Consider the following 13,310-nt stretch of genomic DNA (forward strand, 5'->3'; position numbering starts at 1 on the left):
ACCCACAGAAAACAGGAAGCTTCCAATAAAACTAAGTGGTACTAGTTTACAGTGGAACAGAGCATTAATGATCACCAGTTCAATTATAAGTTTATATGAACATAACTTGTAAGTGGTTAGTTTGTAACCATTTAGTGACAAGGAATGGTTAAGATAGAGTTCCCCATTTTGGAACAAAGTGTAGTCGTGTGCATGCCTCTGTGTGTGCTCAATGTATTTATATTGTTGCGGGCCACCATGTCATTCTGTTGTTAATCATAAATGTCTACACACTCTTAGCTACATAGCTTTAGCTACATAAAAACACTTCCTTGCACCAGTATGTAACCCATTTATCACGTTTGTGAGTCAGTTATCCTTTGAAAATATATTTTTCATACATGTTAAATACAGTATATTCAAATTCATTAATTTGGCAGTTGGCCTGTTTTATTATTTTTTTTTAATTAATTATTTTTTTTTTAGGGTTGTTTTGGCTCTGACCACCATACAGTGACAGACCCAGACGCACCACTCAAAAACAGTCTCTTTAATTAGGAAGAAACAGAACAGAAATGAGAAAACACAAACATGTGGAGCCATGACAAAAGTTAGGTTGAGTCTTAATAATTGTGGACTCAAAGATTACAGTTACCCAGTACTCTGCTGGTATTTGTAAAAATAACCCTCTTACATCCTACAACTTGAAAATGTGCTATGCCTACACTCATAGAATCTGAAGTTACAATACATAACCCACATTAGACGTGATGTGAGGCAAACATTGTCACATGCTGGATGTTAACACAGGTCTTCTGGCTCAAAGAAATGGTGTCAGTCCAGTGGGAGTTGAATGTGAAATAGTGGGATGTTTCAAAATGAGCAAAGAAAGAAATTCCAAAAACTGGTTATTACAACTGGCATATGAGGAAATCAGCCCAGCTGACTCTGAAATCTCCTTTGAATCTCTACCCAAAATATCAGATCTGAAAAGAAGAACTATTTTGAAAGTCATTATTATGAGCAATCATATCTTGCACTTTGACTCACAAGAAGTGGTAATGGTGCATCACTCATTAAATATAATGAGATTCAATAAATGAAGTGAGTAGTCAGGGGCTGAACCAAACTGTTCAACTGTGCAGTTGTTGATCACAAACCTAAAATGGAAGATATCGGTCAGACCCTTGCAATCACACCTATTTTCAGCACAAGAATCAGCTGACAAGTAAAAATTAAAGTTTTAAGGACATAAGGCTTCTAGGTGTATTGACTGTTTTGTCATGTCATAGCCAAACTCGTTGTAAACATTAAAAACACGTGTGCTGCGCCATGGATACGGATGTGACTGATGCAAGGAGGTTTTTCAGTCTGCAAAGCTCCAAACAAGTAGTTTGAAGGTTACAGTATCCTGTAAAGCTATTGTTGTGGCTGATGTGGAGAAGGGAATAGGATATTAACAAAAAGGCAGGAATAAATCAAACTGGATGTGGGCATAAAAGAACCAGATGAGGCTGAATATGCAGAGGCTGATGGAGATGTTGATGAACACTTTTCCAATATTTGGGAAACTAAGGGCTATTACTCCTGTGGTTGCTAATTAGGGAAAACTGTGCTGTTATAGTATATTTTAGTATGCAATCATAAATGTTCCCTCTTTTAATGAATACATGGACTAGGTCTCTTATAGCACCCAGGAAACAGTTAAACATTCAAAAAACAAATCTAATCCAAAAACATAAGAAGTTACCAATTAAAATCATAGCAGGGGTAGGAGCAGGAGTGGATCACACTATACAAGACCCCCCTCTTGTATTGCAAAACAAAGACATTGATTGCTGAGCTGTCAACAATCAATGTCAGCGATCAGTTGGCCCTGCAGCTCCACAATTTCATTTCATTTCATTTCATTTCATTTCAATTCAAGTAGCGTCAATAACAATACAAACTGTCTCAAGACGCTTTACAAAAACCAGCCTGGAACCTCCAGAGCAAGCCGGAAGGCAATGGTGGCAAAGAAAAACTCCCTTTAACAGGAAGAAACCTTGAGCAGAACCCAGCTCAAATGGAGGCGCCCATCTGCCTATGGCCAGCTGGCCAGACAAAGATAAGAGAGAGAAAAGAAGGCTTCTTGATACAAGCATTGTAGTCTGCAGCAATGCAAGGAAGTCCTTAGTGAGTCCTTTGAGGGTTACCTGTGTGTGGGCATTTTGGCCTGTACGGACGCAAATGCTGAACACTATCGTTTGCCTGTTCCTTGTCATTGTGATTTCATACCAAGGCATATGTGAAGCAACGAATATGACACCATGTGTTAGCCTTAAGGGTGTACTGTGTGGAGGTATCAATGGCTACTGTGTGTATCTAGAGGTGGCCAGTCTGAATAAGTGACACACAAAATACTGCATCTGGATGTGGTTGTGTGTTTTGAGGCAGCAAAGTGAGACAGATGGGAAACGATTTCTGCTTCATATGATGAGGAAGTGATTCTAAGACATCCTAAAAGAATATTTGCCTTTCTTTACAACATTTTACAGACTGAATTATAACCAGTTATAATACTTAAGCTGACTTTTCAGGACTTGCCTTACTCCGGAGGTATTTGGTTGTGGTTGACTTCCTTGTGTCCTCCTCATGGTTTCCATTAGCCTGTGGGATACCAAGGTACTTGTAGCTGACTTGGACGTCACCTATGTTGCCCTCTGGTAGGTCGACAGCTTCAGTTCTGATCATCTTCCATAGGCCTGAGGGGGGTTCAGGCCTATGCAGAACAGCAGTGGTGACATTTTTATAGATTGGTATATGCCACATTTGATGTTGATTTGGGCAGTCGGCTTTGAATTGGCCTCTAGGGTTGTCTTCCACATTCTCATTGGGTTCTGGATTAATGCCCTTAGGTTCCTGTTGATCTTATACAGTTCCAGACATTCCCGTATCCATGTGCATAGGCTTTCTTCTTCCGTTCATGTATTGTGCCATATGCTGACTCATTTTAGCCACAATTATCCCTGATAGGGCCTTCCATGTTGTGCAGAGACAGGATTCAGGACTGACCCATTTATTCACCATGTTGCCTTTCTGCAGCTCTGCTAGCTGACTAACTTACCTCTGTGTTGCCTTTTCTTGACCTCTAACTGTATCTTCCATGGTGGGTGCTACCTGTTATGCCCTGAGCCCTTCTTGTATCCAAGGATCTCTAGGATTACTATTGCTGTACTGTGTATCGGCTTATTGGCCTTGGTGATGGTTCCCATAGGGACTGTCATTAGTGCAGCATTCACATCCACTAGTAGATCTTCTGAAGATACTTGACAACTCAACTTTGGTATTCGTAGGGGGCTCCAGGACTCTTGGGTCACGATCTTCTTTCTCTGGTCAGCAGCTTTGTATTGAGGCTGTTGGTATTTGTTGGGGCTTAGTATCCAATCTCTGATTGTGCGGTTGATGAAGACCTGCTGACCTGTCATTCTGGCTCCCCCTTGCTGAAATTCTGCCCAGCTAGCAACAAGGCTGGAAAACAAACCTGCACTAGCATGGCCGGGTAAGTCATTTATGCTATTTTATGAACACACACATACAACCAGAAGTTATCTTATAACAATGCCCTAATTTGTTACTATTAGGTAGACCAATCTTTAGAGGAGTAACTAAATACTTTAATTACTGTAGCTGCTGTCTGATTTTATTAGCTTTACTGTAGCTGCTGTCTGAATTGGCATTCAGAATCAGAATTACTTTATTGATCCCAGGGGAAAATAACTTTTCGTTACAGCAGCTCCTATCCAAAGTGTACCAGTGATAAGAACAAAGAGCAATGTAGGCAATAAGAATAAGTAAGAGAATGTACAAAAATATAAGAAATATACAGTGGGACAAAAAGTATTTAGTTAGTCACTAATTGTGCAAGTTCTCCCACTTAAAAAGATGAGAGAGGCCTGTAATTTTCATCATAGGTACACTTCAACTATGACAGACAAAATGAGAAAGAAAAAAACCCCAGAAAATCACACTGTCTGACTTTTAAAGAATTTATATGCAAATTATTATAACAAAACTTGATCTCAATACTTGCTATGTACTCTTTGTTGGCATTGACAGAGGTCAAACGTTTTCTGTAAGTCTTCACAAGGTTTTCAGACACTGTTGCTGGTATTTTGGCCCATTCCTCCATGTAGATCTCCTCTAGAGCAGTGATGTTTTGGGGCTGTCGCTGGGCAACATGGACTTTCAACTCTCAACTCCAAAGATTTTCTATGAGGTTGAGATCTGGAGACTGGCTAGGCTACACCAGGACCTTAAAATGCTTCTTACGAAGCCACTCCTTCATTGCCTGGGTGATGTGTTTGGGATCATCATCATGCTGAAAGTCCCAGCAATGTTTCATCTTCAATGCCCTTGCTGATGGAAGGAGGTTTTCACTCAAAATCTCAAGATACATGGCCCCATTCATTATTTCCTTTACACGGATTAGTCATCCTGGTCCTTTTGCAGAAAAACAGACCCAAAGCACAATGTTTCCCCCCCTATGCTTCACAGTAGGCATGGTGTTCTTTGGATGCAACTCAGCATTCTTTCTCCTCCAAACACGACAAGTTGAGTTTTTACCAAAAAGTTCTATTTTGGTTTCATCTGACCATATGACATTCTCCCAATCCTCTTCTGGATCATCCAAATGCTCTCTAGCAAACTTCAGACGGGTCTGGACATGTACTGGCTCAAGCAGGGGGACACGTCTGGCACTGCGGGATATGAGTCCCTGGTGGCGTACTGTGTTACTGATGGTACCGTTTGTTACTTTGGTCCCAGCTCTCTGCAGGTCATTCACTAGGTCCCCCGTGTGGTTCTGGGATTTTTGCTCACTGTTCTTGTGATCATTTGACCCCATGGGGTGAGATCTTGCGTGAAGCCCCAGATTGAGGGAGATTAATAGTGGTCTCATACAGTGGAGGAACTAATTATTTGATCCCTCGCTGATTTTGTAAGTTTTCCCACTGACACAGAAGCAAACAGTCACAAAATTCACAAAAACACATTATATAAAAGATATAAGTTGATTTGCATTTTATTAATGGAAATAAGTACTTGATCCCCTACTAACCACTAACAATTCTGACTCCCACAGACTGGTTAAATACTGCTACTCCTTAGACACACTGAAAAAAAGATGTCACCTGCAGCAAAGACACCTGTGTCAATCAGTCACCTGTATAAAAGACACCTGTCCATGCAATCAATCAGACTCCAACCTCTCCACCATAGGCAAGACCAAAGAGCTGTCTAGGGACATCAGGGACAAGATTGTAGACTTGCACAAGGCTGGACTGGGCTACAAGACCATAGGCAAGAAGCTGGGTAAAAAAGAGACAACTGTTGGTGCTATCATTCAAAAATGGAAGAAACTCAAAATGACCATCAATCAACCTCGTTCTGGGGCTCCACGCAAGATCACGCCGCATGGGGTATCACTGATGATGAGGAAGGTGAGAAATCAGCCAAGAACTACATGGGAAGAGCTTGCCAATGATCTCAAGGCAGCTGGGACCACAGTCACCAAGAAAACCATTGGTAACACACTTTGCCGCAATGGATTAAAATCCTGCAGTGCCTGCAAGGTCCCCCAAAAACATCACCCCTGCTGTCAAGCATGGAGGTGGAAACATTTTGCTTTGAAGCTGTTTCTCTAATAAGGGGACAGGACGACTTCACCGCATTGATGGAAAGATGGACGGGGCCATGTACTGTAAAATCCTGAGAGACAACCTTCTTCCCTCCGTCAGGGCACTGAAAATGGGTCGTGGATGGGTCTTCCAGCACGACAATGACTCAAAACCTACAGCCAAGGCAACAAAGGAGTGGCTCAAAAAAAGCACATTAAGGTCATGGAGTTGGCAAGTCATTCTCCGGACCTTAATCCCATAGAAAATCTGTGGAGGGAGCTGAAGCTTTGAGTTGCGAAGCGACAGCCGCGAGACCTTAAGGATTTGGAGATGATTTGCAAAGAGGAGTGGACCAAGATTCCTCCTGATTTTTCCACCACTGGTAGGATCTGCTCTATATTAGACACACTAGGTGTAGGGGTGCTGTTCTCCCTTGTTGTTTGGTTTTTCATTAGCTTAGGAAGTTAGCGTTTGGGTTCTTTTTTATAGCAAGATTAATAGCTCTTAAAGAGTCCTCCTTCTGTTTTGCTCTAAATAGCTTCCACTGGCCCTCTTCCCTATTTTTTTTGTATAAATATGTTTATAAATAAGAATCGGTTCTGCACCCTCAGAGTGAGGAGTTGTACAGGTCGATAGCTACAGGTAGGAATGATTTCCTGTGGCATTCTGTGGTGCAACGTGGTGTAATCAGTCTGGTGCTGAAAGAACTCCTGTATCTGTATCTATCATGGAGTGGGTTAGACTCATTGTCCAAGATAGCTTTCACCTTGTGAAGCATTCTCCTGTCTGACACCATTGTCAGAGGGTCCAGCTTCACTCCCACCACGTCACTGGGCCAGATGTTAAAAGACCTCAACCATCTCAGAAAATAGAGACGACTCTGGCCCTTTCTGTATAGGGCGCCAGTGTTCTTTCCCCAGTCCAGTCTATTGTCAATGTGAACCCCCAGATACTTATAATCCTCCACTATGTCCACATTGACTCCCTGGATGGAAACAGGGGTCACCGGCACCTTGGTCCTCCTCAGGTCCACCACCATTTCCTTCATCTTTGTCACTGTAGATGGTTCTGGTCATACCATGTGACAAAGTTGTCCACAACAGCCCTTTACTCCACCTCGTCTCCCTTGCTGATGCATCCAACCATGCATCACATGGTGTGAGTCATCACAAAACTTCTGGAGATGACAGGTCTCTGTGCAGTGGTTGAAGTCTGTGGTGTCGAGGGTGAAGAGAAAGGGAGAGAGGACAGTCCCCTGTGGGGCCCCAGTGTTGCTGACCAGCCTGTACGACACACAGCGTTGCAGGTGCACATACTGTGGTCTGCCAGTCAGGTAGTCAACAATCTACGACACAAGGGGGGAATCCACCTGCATTGCCATCATCTTCTCACCCAGAAGAGCCAGACAGATGATGTTGAAAGCACTGGAGAAGTCATAAAGCATTACTCTCACAGTAGCCGTCATGAGAAGTTAAAAAACATGACTCTCAGAGTACTCGCCTGGCTGTCCAAATAGCTCTTTAAAAAGCCTCCAATTGATTCAAAATGCTGCAGCAAGAGCACTGACAGGAATTAGCAAGAGAGATCATATTACCCCAGTTTTAGCTTCTCTTCATTGGCTCGGTATAAAATCTAGAATTGAATTTAAAATCCTCCTCCTTACATACAAGGCCATCATATGTGAAAGACCTCATAGTACCATATTGTCCCAACAGATCACTACGATCTCTAAGTGCAGGTCTACTTGTGGTTCCTAGAGTTTCTAAAAGTAGAATTGGAGGTAGAGCCTTCAGCTATCAGGTTCCTCTCCTGTGGAACCAACTCCCAGTTTCGGTTAAGCAGGCAGACATCATCTCTACTTTTAAGGTCAGGCTTGAAACTTTCCTTTTTGACAAAGCTTATAGTTAGGGCTGGACTTAGCCATCCCTTAGTTACGCTGCTATAGACCTAGGCTGCTGGGGGACGATGCACTGAGGATATGTCCTCTCCTCTCTCTTCTCTGGCTCCTGTCCTCTAATATCTTATAATTAATTTTCTGTCTCTTATAATTTATTTTCTATTACTAACCGCTATGTCTCACTCTCTCCCCGCCCCTCCGCATGGCGCAACTCGGCCTCCACGGTGGTAGGATAGAAGCTAGCAGTCGGAGGTCCTCAAACAAGACTTCATCTCCCTAATTAATCACCTGTTGGATGCAGGGAGGAAGCAGCTGATCATCTCCGGCCCTCGTTATGTGTTGTCACCAGCAGCCGTGTACACCAGCTGCACACGTAGCATGTTTTTAAACAGGCCCAGGCTTTTTAAACGGGATGGCCTCCACCCAAACCAGTAGGGTTCACAGCTTTTATCCACCAACATCGACCTGAATGTCCACTCCACAACCACCTCCTGACTCACCCACACAAACACACCCAGACCCTCTGTCCATCACTCACCTCCACCCTCCACCACTGCGTCCACACACACCATGCACAACCCCTCCCAGGACTGTTTTTAGACCAAATAGTGTTTTTAACATTCCGCTAAACCAACATGATGAGCACAATTAGCAAACCATTAAAATGGCTGTGTTGAATGTGTGCTCTCTGGTGAACAAATAATTTATTATCTATAGGATGTTAAACTTGGTATTGTCTGGAACAAATACGATTCCTGTATTTGTTCCAGACAATACCAATTTTCATTCCTAAATCATTTATTAAAGAACTGGATAAATGTACATCTACCTTTATCTGGAAAAAAACAGTCCCCCGGATAAGAAGACAGTTCCTTGAGAGACAGAGAGAAGAGGGAGGCCTGGCCCTACCAAATTATATGCACTATTATTGGGCGGCTAATATACATAAGCTGTTGTTTTGGGTCTCACAGTTAGATGATGATGAAACCCCAGTGTGGGTACATATGGAAAGATATGCATCTAGCCCAGTATCCCTACGCTCCCGGATCTGCTCCCCTCTGCCCATAAGCAAGCACCTTTACACGAACAATCCTGTTGTACATGACTCTATCAAAATCTGGGTCCAATTCAGAACTCATTTTAAAGACAGAAATGCCCTTCTGTCCGCTCCTGTCTATGGCAATCACTTGTTTTCTCCGGCCCTTGGGGGGACAGCGTTTAGAGAATGGTATAGAGCTGGGGTGGAATGTGTTAAAAATCTTTTTAAGGATGGTGTGTTTATGTCTGCTGCTCAGCTGGAGAAGGAATATAGAATCCCCTCAAGGACTAACTACCTCAGATACTTTCAGATTCGAGATTTTATGAAAAAGACATTCTCCTCATCCCTTGAATTGCCGCGGGATGGGTGGATAGATGGGCTATTGGACTTGAACCCGACTCTTAAAGGGATGGTTTCTATGCTTTATGTAAATATCCAGAAGGTGGCTTCCCCATCCCTTGATTACATAAAAAGGAAATGGGAGGAAGAGTTAGAGCTGGACATATCGGATGTTGACTGGGGCTGGGCAGTAGAATTAATACACTCTTCCTCTGTATGTATTAGACATGGACTGATACAGTTTAAGGTGTTACACAGACTTCATTTCACGAGGGACAAACTGTCAAGAATTTACCAGGGTGCTGATCCGACTTGCCCTAGATGTAAACAGGTGCCAGCCAACGTATCCCACATGTTCTGGTCTTGTCCCAGGCTCAAAGAGTTTTGGACCAAAATTTTCAAAACCTTCTCATCCATATATAACAAGAATATAGAGCCTGGTCCTCTTGCAGCCATTTTTGGTGTGGCACCAGGGGAAACACAACTAACGATGGCTCAAAGGAAAGCAATAGCATTCTCGTCACTGTTGGCCAGGAGATTGATCTTATTTAACTGGATAAAGGCAGCACCGCCAACTCACAAACGATGGGTAGAGGAGGTGATGGCACACCTTAAATTAGAACATCTTAGATTTACTTTACTGGGCAATACTAAGAGATACTCTAAGGTCTGGCAGCCTTTTATTTCTTACTTTGAACATGAGTTTTCATCCGCTCAAACATAAGTGGCAGCTTCTGAACCCCCCCCCCCCCCCTTTATTTTTTGTTTTTGTGTTATAATGAATATCACTATTATTATTATTGTTGTCATTTTTATATACCTATTTATCTTTAACCCGAGAGTGTCTGGACCACACGGGTGGTGGCTATGTCTGTTGTCTAGTAGTAGTAGGATCTGTCTTGTTACTGTTTTGTCTGTAGTTTAGACCTGTGTTTGTGGTATACTGTATATTTTGAATCCTACTATTTTGTCTTGTTTGGGATGTTTGATGTTTGTGATACGAAAATCAATAAAAACACTTTATTATTATTATCTATAGGATGTTAAACAATAACCTGGACTGCATTCTTCTGACAGAGATATGGGTTGGCACCGATGCAGCTGCTGTTCTCACTGAGGCTTCCCCACCAAATCTAAAATTTTAATTTTCCACAAAAGAGGAGGAGGGACTGCTTCAATTACCAAAAATATCATGTTCTCAAATTAACCACTACAGATCATTTGAGTATCATGTCTTTGTTTTTAGCAGCACACATATCCTCTGTGTCACAGTTTAAAGACCTGTTATGCCCCCTCTTTTATCAACAAATTTTCAAATTGTTATCTGACTGTTATCAATTATCCATGCATTATATAACAGAATTTTAATAACTGCCGATTTTAATTTACACATTGATGTCTCCTTGGACTCTATGTACTCTATATACATTTTACATTGCCTTGTTTCTATGCAAGTTGTTACGCACCCAACCCACGGCAAGGGCCGCTCATGTGTTTTATCCAGCTTTTACAGAGCACGCCTGCAGAGATCAGAGATCCTTTAGGTCCCTTCGGACTGGGTGGTTGGATGCTCTGCACCTAGGTGTGGGGCCCACCTCTCTGCCCGGGCCCTGCTGATCTTGTCTCTGTCTCTGTGGTCAAGGGGCTGGGACACCTCACCCCCCCAAAGGTTGTGTCCTCCCTGCCTCAAGCCTCTGTGTCCTGCCATGTCCCCTTAACAATTTTTAGTGTGTATATTGGTGTGAGAGTGTATGTGTGTGTGCCTGTGTATGTGTACTGTGTATGTGTGGGTGCACATGTATGTGTGAGTGTGTTTATATGTGTCTGTATGAGTATATATGGGGTGGGTGTGGGGTTGGGTTCTGGATTTTATTTCTTATTGTAATGCTTTATGTTTTTATTTGTGTGAAGCACCTTGGGTTGCATTTTTGTAGGAAAAGTTTTATATAAATTAACATTGATGTGATTTGATTTGATCTTTTGGACTTGGAGTGGCAGCTGGTATACAATAAACCTTCAGTTTGGAGCTATTAACCTTACTCCTGAATGGCAGCCTCATTTTCTGCGCTGTAGTGATTTACTCCTGATAGGAGGGCCATAAAAGGGCCTGTTAATGGGGAAATAATTGAGTATTATTTATGTGGAAATTAGTAACCATGTGTCTCTACGCGTAAATAGCACATCCCAAAAAGAGCCGACGTAATTCATCATCACCTTGGAGGAATAATTTCTGAAGACTGCACATATGAAATAATAATAATTAAAAAATATATAGGGTTCCAAAGAGCTTTCTGTAGCCCACCTTGGCTTGTGGCTAGCGGGAGTGCTAAACAATAACCCAAATCTAAACCTGGAATGCACTGAGGGTAAGGTAGTAGTACACTATAGTGTTTATGCATCATCCTAGGCTCAACATGATGCCAAAAGTCAAACCACATTTGATCTGTGATCACTTGGGGTGCCATGCTTTGCTTTCCTACATCTATTTCTACTACATGCAGTAAAATATTGCTTGCATGTATCTTAGCTCACTAACTGGACTACAGCTTTGTTGTATGTCTTTTTAGGGGGATTTTACAGTAAAGGCAGCCATTTAGGTTTCTTGGATGCCAGTGTGTGGTGTGGTTTGTCTGCAGAGGAATTCAACCTCTGCTGCTGGCTCAACCTTGTGTTTGCATGGGCAAAGATAAGGACATTCAATGCATTCCAGAGAGGACAGAGGGGGAAGAATTGAGAGAGGCAGAAAAGGAGATGTAAAACCTCTAGCAATACGAAAAAAAATCAATAATGCAAAAGCCTGTGTGACTAGAAACACACACACAAGACACACTCACGCAACCACACAGATGCATTCCCATTCGAAAATCTGTTGCTCCTATAACTATCTGCAGACTTGTATTATGCATAGATGCTAACCTACACACCTGCCGTGGAGCCACCCTGCAAAAATGCGCTTTTTCTTTAGGTAATCTCTACATCTTTTATTGTTATGTGACAATATGATTTGGCTCTACAAACTTTGAGCTGTGTTGCATTTTATTCCACTGCTTTGGATTCAAATCAAAGCATAACAAGCATCCGAATCTTGTTTTCTCTGCATGGCACCCTGTGACGCACTGATGACATCTTCAGCTGGCCAGTTGACCAATTATGGCTTTTTATAAAGGCAGATTAGGCTCGACTTAATTTGGCTGTTGTACTCATAGCCACATAAATGAATGAGAAATCTATTGGAATAATTTTATATGAATATATACAGTGCAGTTTATTCCACATTTGTGTGGTTGACTTCTATTTCTGTAGCTTTGCATCATATTTATCTACTGGAAAGAGGAAACTGACAAGAAAATAATGTTGACACTAGGGATGCAACAATACAATTCAATATTATTCAGTACGGTTTGTGGTTTAAAATGTGTTTCAGTTCTAAAGACACTGCATTGACGTCCATTGCTTACTTGACTTTTATAGAGGACTCTTTCATACCCCTTCACATCGAAAAACCAGGGTCAACCTAGGTCGACCCTCAAACTGGCATTTTCACACCCGGGCGACTCACCTTTGCTGTGCTTTCACATCAGCAAAAGTCCTGCTGTGAGACCTGCATGTCTGTTTTTTCCTACCTGTAATACGTCATTCAGTGCGCTTACATGCACGTGAAAAAAAACGAATTATTGCCTTAATCGGACTATAACAGGAGAACTTAAATGCATGTAAACAAGTTACTCCGATTAAAATCAGAGTTCTCATTATCAACATGGGAATTAGCATACTTTGCCTACATTTAGCACAATTAGCTTATGGTTAGCACAGTTAGCTTACAGTTAGCCTGTGTGTGAGAGAGTAATGCGCGCCATCGCGTGCATATTTGTACATCCTAGTACTCTTCCTGAATGTATCTGTAACTGTAATAGCATGCATGTATGTATGCATGTATGTATGTATGTATGCATGTATGTATGTATGTATGTATGTATGTATGTATGTATGTATGCATGTATGTATGTGTCTATGTATGTATGTATGTATGTATGTATGTGTGTGTGTATATGTGTGTGTATATATGTGTATGTATGTGTGTGTGTGTGTGTATATGTGGGTGAGTGAGGGTGAGGAGGGCACGCTTGCGTGCGCATGTGTGTGTGTTACTGTAAGTTACCTATGTAATGTGTGTGTGTTGTTGTAAGTTAGCACAGTTAGCCTACATTTAGCACAGTTAGCTTACGGTTAGCACAGTTAGCCTGTGTGTGAGAGATTAATGCATGCACTACTCTTCCTTTGTGTATTTGTACACAGTAAAATCAGCATACCCAAATTAACACTGTAAGAGTTGATCTTAACAGTTTTAAAGTGTCTATATGGGTCCACACCTCAGCGTTAATTTAACACTTTTTCGAGT

General features: G+C 42.0%; 1 protein-coding gene across 1 annotated transcript in view; it reads right to left on the reverse strand.

Annotated features, from left to right (window-relative positions):
- Nucleotides 1–13,310, reverse strand: part of rnf13 (ring finger protein 13) — an 84,294-nt gene that overhangs the window by 14,328 nt on the left and 56,656 nt on the right. The window lies entirely within an intron of this gene.

The sequence above is a fragment of the Mugil cephalus genome, chromosome 6 (assembly GCF_022458985.1).
Source record: "Mugil cephalus isolate CIBA_MC_2020 chromosome 6, CIBA_Mcephalus_1.1, whole genome shotgun sequence".
Lineage (NCBI taxonomy): Eukaryota > Metazoa > Chordata > Actinopteri > Mugiliformes > Mugilidae > Mugil > Mugil cephalus.